Source organism: Ahaetulla prasina, chromosome 3 (genome assembly GCF_028640845.1).
Source record: "Ahaetulla prasina isolate Xishuangbanna chromosome 3, ASM2864084v1, whole genome shotgun sequence".
Lineage (NCBI taxonomy): Eukaryota > Metazoa > Chordata > Lepidosauria > Squamata > Colubridae > Ahaetulla > Ahaetulla prasina.
The window spans coordinates 177,268,630-177,276,993 of NC_080541.1; the positions used below are offsets into that span (position 1 = coordinate 177,268,630).

Sequence of the window (8,364 nt, forward strand, 5' to 3'; positions counted from 1 at the left end):
AATTATATAAGTAAATACTTAAACATAATTACTTTAATATAAAGTTGTAACAACCCATTTTTCCTCTACTGTAAATATAGGTGATCTACATTTTTTGGAATAGTAACAGTAGGATAGGTAATATAAACTAATATTAATCTACACTGACTTGTATGGTGGTTACAAAGCATTTCTCATTAGACCCTGGAAAATTAGTATCATGTTGCTCATGTCATGATGTAGCAAGAATAATTGCTTGCTGAGATGTGGAAGATGCAAATTTTCTATTCTAGAATGGACTACTAACTTAATGCATGAGTCACTGTGGTGAAATTGGTAAGTTGTATAAGAATCACAAGAATGAATATTTTGGAGGCATTGTTCATTTGCATTATTTTGGACCAGCAACATACAAACCTAGATCAAGAGACAGAACTGAACCACAAGCTTAGTCACATGTCTGTCCTTCCTCTGTCTTCCCTTTAGCAAGAGCAGTTTGAATAATCAATCAGAATAGAGCTGGAAGGGACCTTGGGGAGGTCTTCTAGTCCAACCTGCTGCTAAAGCAAGAGACCCTATACCTGGTACCATTTCAAATAAATGGCTGTCCAGTCTTTTCTTAAAAACCTCCAGACATGGAGCACCCACAACTTCTGAAGGCAAGCTATTCCACTGATTAATTGTCCTCACTGTTAGGAAGTTTCTCTTTAATTCCAGGTTGTTTTTCTCCTTGATTAGTTTCCATCCATTGTTTCTTGTCTTGCCTTCTGGTGCTTTGAAAAATAAGTTGACCCCTCCATCAACATTGAACCACTTTGTGAATCTTTTTGCAGCAGCCCCCCAAATACTGGAATACTGCTACCATGTCACCCCCTAATCCTTCTTTTCTCTAGACTGGCTAAACCCAATTCCCGCAACCGTTCTTCAAATGTTTTTGTCTCCATGCCCTTAATCATCTTAGTTGCTCTTCTTTCCACTTTTTCCAATGTCTCAACATCTTTTTTGTAATATGGTGCCAAAATGGGATGCAGTATTCCAGGTGTGGTCTTACTAAGGATTTATAAAGCGGTACTTAGCTAACTATTTCCTGTTTTGATCCAAAACCATTCTAGAAAATTAGCTTAGTCAAGAAACTACAAAAATCCTAAAAGAACTCATGGTTAAATGCACACACATCAATGAAAGGACAAAGAGAAGAAGCACTCAATCCTGTTTTCAGTTCACTATCCCCTGCAGCGAAACTCCATCAGATATTATATTTTGTTAAATTACATATTAAAACCACATACTGTGTCGTTGTGTCCAATTTAATTTTGCAATTTTATTAAAACATTTTAATAAAGTACTGGCCAAACTGTTCTGAATTCCACGATAATCCCAGGCAAACTGAAGCAATTATGGTGATATTCATAATCTTTTCAACTGGATGTGAAATTTAGATAGACAATATGAATTGATATCAGAATAATTTGAAGCATACATTAGCTAGATATACACACATAGTAATGCTAAACCAAAATGAGGTTGTTTGGATTCAGTTTAATATGTTCTTTCATAAATTTTGATTTATGACTTAATATGTTTTCAAGCCCAAGCACAACGGTCGAGCAAACCATGAGAACAAAATGTATGGCTAAAGTCACTAGACTGAGGCAATTGTTCTTTGCCCCACTTCACTTAGTCTTGTTTACAGACTATGTGACGTAGGAGAATACAAGTAGGAATGAGAGCACTTTAGAAATCAAAAGATAGGTGCCTTTTTTCAGCAGCGAAATAAAAGCACCGCTACCACTTCAGCCATGACTACACACAAGAACCCTGAAAAAGGCAACTTCATGTCAGCTGAATTCCAGCAGGTTGCCAAATCATGGCTTCAACTTTCCATAGTCTGTTTTCAAATATCTTCTCCAAACATGTGGCAAGTGAAAATGCCATGGGCTGGCTTTGCTGAGAGCACTCTGGTAGAAAAAAAAAAGGACATGTTCCATAAATAAATAAGCAATGTTGAGAGTTTCCTCCAACATCAATGAACAGGACGGATGGGTCCCCTCACCAAGATGCTATGAATGAGCAATTATGATCCCCCCACCAGCTCTGCTCCCTGCTAAGTATTTCCCCTGAACTTCAATATTCCATTTGACCAAATAACTAGGAAAAGCCATACCTTGAATGTCTCTATGCATCGTGTATATCCTGCTATTGCACTGTTTGTTGCTTCCTTCTCACCAATTTGCTGTGAAGATATTGCAGATTTTTCACCTGATAGCCAGATGAAGCTCCAAAGTTGCAACTGGACAAATTGGAAATCTAAATTTTCCATGGATCAGCATTCAGAAGGACACAGGTAGTCCTCAACTTACAACCCTTCTTTTAGTGACCATTCAAAGTTACAATGGCACTGAAAAAGTGACTTATGACTGGTTTTCACACTTATGACCACTGCAGCTTCTCCACGGCCATGTGATCAAAATTCAGGTGCTTGATAACTTCATGTATTTATGACAGCTGCACTGTCCCAGAGTCATATTGTCACCATTTGTAACCTTCCCAGTTGGTTTCTGACAAGCAAAGTCAATGCCGAAAGCCAGGTTCACTTAACAATTACATGATTTACTCAACTACTTCAATGATTTGCTTAACAACTGTGGCAAAAAGGGCATAATGTAGGGCAAAACAACTGCCTTAACAATGGAAATTTCCACCTCAATTGTGGTCATAAGTCAAAGACTACCTGTGTAGCCAATGCCATTACTGCAATAGTGTATCATTGCTGAAATAAAACAGAAACCTTCTAATCATAAGTTTGATAAGAGGCAGAGTTGCTAAGAAAGGGTAACTCCAAGTCTCACTATTAGTGTTGTAACCCTTTCATAAAAGTCTAGGAAGCATATATACCCTCCTCAGCCATTTATATCAATGATTCTCAAACTCTGATCTGACAATCACGAGGTGATTCCCCCATAGCCTTTCCATTTTCACCAATCAAAACTGGTAAGCTACCTGAGCCCCCTGCCTCCCCATATTCACCAAAAGTCAACTGGCTAGACCAGAGCCATTTACTGCCTCAACCTGCCATCTCCCTGCATTCACTGCCAGTCAGTTGGCCAAACAAGAGCCAACTCACCAACTCAGCCACACATCCCTGCATTTACCACCAATCAGCTACTCATCACCTCAGTACCCATCACTCAATATTTCCCACCAATTAATAATGGATTACCGGTAGTTCTGAAAACGCTGATTTATTGAAAAATACAACGGTGAGTTTCCAAGCTCCTGAAGTCAAAAACAAGAAGGGATTATTGTTTATTTAATTATGTGATTCTGGCACTTTCAAAAATCTAAATTAGTTGTCCACATTCACAATTACACAAAGTTGAAGAAATGCTAGTTTAAATGAATAGGAGTAACTGACAAAAGCACTCTATTAAGTTTTTAAAAAGCAGGACTGGCAGAACCAATCGTTCTTATTTATTATTGCAAATTTACAAAGGCTGACATGTTGGAACTACTATACCTAAGTTCTTCTAGTGTACTGCTCTTGAATCAGATCTTCCACATCCTGTACATGTTTCTTTTGTTTTCCTTAGCTAGATGTATCACTTTACATTTCTCCCTATTAAATTTTATTCTTTTGTTTTCGCCCACTTTTCCAGCCAAAGTCTTACGGAATTTCCCCCCCTCTCTTTCTGAGTACAGAGTATAGTCCTTGACATACAGCCACAATTAGGACCAGAATTTCTGTTGCTAAGCAAGATGGTTAAGTGAGTCGTGCCCAATTTTATCACCTTTTCGCTATGGTTGTTAAGTGAATCTGGTTTCTCCCATTGATTTTGGTTATTGGTAGAAGGCTGCAAATGACAATCATGGCGTGGATACTGCAACTATCATAAATACATGAAGGTTGCCAAATGCCAGATTTTGATCACATCATTGTGACACTCGTAACTGTGACAGTCATAACTATGAGGATTAGTTGTAAGTCACTTTTTTCAGTGCCACTGTAACTATGAACAGTCATAAAAGAATGGTTTTAAGTCAAGGACTACTTATATTAAGAAACCTCATTTTTTTTTTATTTATTTTTCAAATTTATATACCGCCCTATCTCCCTAAGGACTCAGGGCGGTTCACAGGCAGTTAAAATACATATAAATACAGATTAAAAAAACAATTAAAAAACTTATTCTATTGCCCCAAATTTAAAATAGTATAAATAATAAAAAACCCTTAAAACCCATAACTTTAAAATCTAATCCATTTTGACCATGACTTAATGAAAGAACCTTGTCTAGCTTGAGCCATTATGTTGTTTGTATGTGGCTTGAGCTTGACAAAGTTCTAACTGTATTTTTTTGCCCCAAAAAGTCAGTGGGCAGTAATCCCTGATCATTACAATAAGAAAAAAAACCAGCTAATTATGGTTGGAGAGTATTTCTGTTGCTTCACTGAAAGGTCAAAGAGGACACAATAACTTTACATCCTGTTCTCAATATGTTCGATGCTCTTCTAGAGACCCATAAAAAGTATAAGGTCCCTTAGAATTTACCAAGGATAGGGCATATAGATCTATTTGTAGTGATATGAACACGTACCCTGTTTCCCCCAAAATAAAACATCCCCTGATAATAAGCCCAATCGGGTTTTGAGTGCATGACAATAAGGCCAAGCACTTATTTTAAGGTTCAAAAAAAAACATAAGATCTTATTTTCAGGGAAATACTGAATCATGTGCTCAGCCATACATTTATTGGTAAATAAATAGTACCACAGAAACACAGACTCCAATAGTCTTCCCGATAGCCAAGCAAACATTCTTTGAATAGAATAGAATAGAATAGAATTTTTTATTGGCCAAGTGTGATTGGACACACAAGGAATTTGTCTTGGTGCATATGCTCTCAGTGTACATAAAAGAAAAGATACGTTCATCAAGGTACAACATTTACAACACAATTGATGATCAATTTATCAATATAAATCATAAGGATTGCCAGCAACAAGTTATAGTCATACAGTCATAAGTGGAAAGAGATTGGCGATGGGAACTATGAAACGATTAATAGTAGTGCAGATTCAGTAAATAGTCTGACAGTGTTGAGGGAATTATTTGTTTAGCAGAGTGATGGCCTTGGAGAAAAAACTGTTCTTGTGTCTAGTTGTTCTGGTGTGCAGTGCTCTATAGCGTCGTTTTGAGGGTAGGAGTTGAAACAGTTTATGTCCAGGATGCGAGGGATCTGCAAATATTTTCACGGCCCTCTTCTTGATTCGTGCAGTATACAGGTCCTCAATGGAAGGCAAGTTGGTAGCAATTATTTTTTCTGCAGTTCTAATTATCCTCTGAAGTCTGTGTTTTTCTTGTTGGGTTGCAGAACCGAACCAGACAGTTATAGAGGTGCAAATGACAGACTCAATAATTCCTCTGTAGAATTGGATCAGCAGCTCCTTGGGCATAGCATCTTCCATTTTAAAACCCTACCCAACAAACACCATGCTGAGATTTGTTTGGCCCCCAATCCTTAGGCATTTCATAACTGTTTGAAACCAGTAAGTTCCCCCAACCACATAGGTTGGATGAGGTCATCACTGAGGCTTTTCTTGACATGATTGTGATCCTGTCTGAGTTTGATTGTCCTTGATGCAATTGTACTATTCTTGTGTTATTCTTGGGTACTGTTATCTTGTTTTTATTCCATTGATTTTAATTCTAAATTCACCACCCAGAGTCACAATTCCAAGATAGACTATTCTATAAATCGAAGTACAGGTAACCCTTAATTTACAACAGTTTGTTTAGTGACCATTAAAAGTTACAATGGCAGTCAAGAGAGTGACTTATGACTGGTTTTCACACCTAAGACCATCACAGTATCCCCATAGTCATGTGATAAAAATTCAAATGCTTGGCAACTGACTCATATTTATGATGGTTATAGTGTCCTGGGATCATGGATCACTTTTTGCAATCTCCTGACAAGCCAAGTCAATATGGAAGCCAGATTCACTTAAGAACTTCGTTACTAAGTTAACAGCTACAGTGATTCACTTAACAGCTGTAGCAAGGTTGTGCAATGAGGCAAAACTCACTTAATAAATGTCTCACCAAGCAACATAAATTTTGGGCTCAATTGTGGTTGTAAATAGAGGACTACTTGTAATAAATAATTAAATAAACAACTTGTGTGTCATGGCATCTCTGAAACGTCTCATAGCTTAGATATGGAGTCCATACACATGACAGCATCCATAGCAAACTCCAAACTTCCAAAAGCAATAACAAAATCCATTTGTAACTGAAACTTGTTCCTCTTTATAAGTAAGTAATTATAAGTAATTATTATCAAAGCCTCTGTGTATTCTTTTTGTGTACACAATGGCTACAGTCACACTGTAAATTCAACCCCTAGCCTAGATCATTTATGGGAATTCATTATGAAGAAGCGCAAGAGACTGCAAATAGGCCCCAGAAAATACAATTGCTTGTGGATGAATTGTAAGACTTCAAAACAAAGCTGGAGATTAAATGTCTGAACTATCTTTAAAAAATATTTACCTCAGTTGTAAAAATGATTGTGTGAAAACATTATGCCAGAGCTTTTCTGACGTCATACTCTAGTATATGTGTCCATGTACATTCTATTTTGTGTTTAACAAAGATGCAAGTGAGATTACACAGACCTTCATAAAATCAGAACAAGTTGATGAAACCCATAAGGAAACTATTAGAAGGATCAGATGCTTCTAGATACTCTGACCAAAACTATTCTAAACTGTTAGCAATGGGTTTCCTGTCAGATTATCTTCATCGGAACAAATGTCACTCTGAGTAGAAATAATGACTATAAATATTTGAACTGTTTCCACTTCTTAATATCACATAAGGTAATATGTGTGTGGTGCATATTCTCGAGTTACTTTTACTTTGTATCCTACTCCTTGCTCTTTAAATAAAACAGCTTGCTTTACAATTCAAATTGGCATTCTTTCACTTTGGGATCATTCAATAGCTGGAAAATTTCTTTGGCTACTCAGTTATAGAGGCAAATAGTTCACCCAAGCAGTGGAAACACAAATGGAGAAAACCTTAAGTATAAACAAATTAAATCAGTGTTCTGACACACATTTTCCTTCATGCTTCCTGCTCCCTCACTTCAACATACTCTATACTAGCTTAGAATACAGGCAAATAATGTGCACAGCCCCGATATTGTAATCCAACAGTTCCAGCAAACATTGCACAACATTGAGTGATGCAGGCAGTTAAAGCCAAATAGTTGAAGGATCATTAGTTGATGACCCCTATCAAAGTGGAACCATCTCTAGATATTTCAGAGAAATGACCCTCTTTTTAAAACATAAAAACTGGTCTCAGCCAAACCACTATCCTGCCTACTTAATATGGGCTACCTTACCCATTTCTTTCACTCCCGTTTTATTCTTTCCAAGCTGTCAATTTCAACCAATTCCACCCAGCAATTAATCCCAGGACCTCTGCGGGTTAAAAAACACACATACACACACACAAATCCTACCACAAATAAATAAGAATGGCTGATGGAGTGAGCAGGAACTATCAGCCTGGTGAAATCGAGACCACATTCTGGATGAAAAAGCGAAACGAAGCGCCACGCCACTAGGATGACAAGGGCACCCCTCTCGCCAGATGGAAAACGAGTTGAACTACAGACCATCTGAATAGCCGGGGCAGGGGAGGCGGAAAGGGTTATATTCTGAAGGAAGGCATGCTCTTCAGGGCCCTGGCAGGAAAGCAAGTTTTAGGAAGGAGAAATAGGCCAGGAAGCGCAACGCGAAAAATCTCAGCGAGACGGGCATCTGACCAGAGGATAAATGGGGCGAAAGGCAGAAGGACGCAGAAGCGGAGCACTCGCTCACTTCTTCCTTCTTTACCGATTTGGAGATCGCATCCCTCCTCCGCGTTCTCTTGGCTTACCAGAGTAGCGGGCCGATTCCGGCCGCCTTTCTTGCGGGCTCGAGTTCTGTACGCCTTGCAACCCGCCATGCCGGGCCGAGCAGCGGCGGCAGTGGCCCTCACCGGCCTCTAGGGCAGGGGTCGATCGCCAATCACACAGCAAGGCGGATCTTCTAACGGCCAATGGGGGAAGGCGAGGGGCGCTCTTCGCAGCAAGCCCCACGATTGCGGGAGAGCGGTGGGATTCACGCTGCCCAATCAGACACAAGAAGAGTTCTCCCCCCCCACCCCCAAACTCAAGCTTACCAAGAAGGCGCGCGGCTGTCCAATCAATGAAGACAAGGAGCGGAGGGGGCTTACAGGACGTCCAATCAGTTGGGCCACATTTTCTCTCCCCAGCCGATCACTTCAATCCTGGACGGGGCATTCAACGGCTTTTTTAGCCAATTGCGACA

At 39.1% G+C, this 8,364-nt stretch overlaps 1 protein-coding gene across 11 annotated transcripts in view; it reads right to left on the reverse strand.

Moving 5' to 3' along the window:
• The window catches only part of ST3GAL3 (ST3 beta-galactoside alpha-2,3-sialyltransferase 3), a 213,279-nt gene extending 205,117 nt beyond the window's left edge, over positions 1–8,162 (reverse strand). For all 11 annotated transcript variants that reach the window (XR_009154187.1, XM_058175501.1, XM_058175506.1 and 8 more), the window contains exon 1: positions 7,931–8,162. The gene's annotated coding sequence lies outside the window, so the exon portion shown is untranslated. The remainder of the gene's footprint in view (positions 1–7,930) is intronic.
• Between the last annotated feature and the right edge of the window lie 202 nt (positions 8,163–8,364).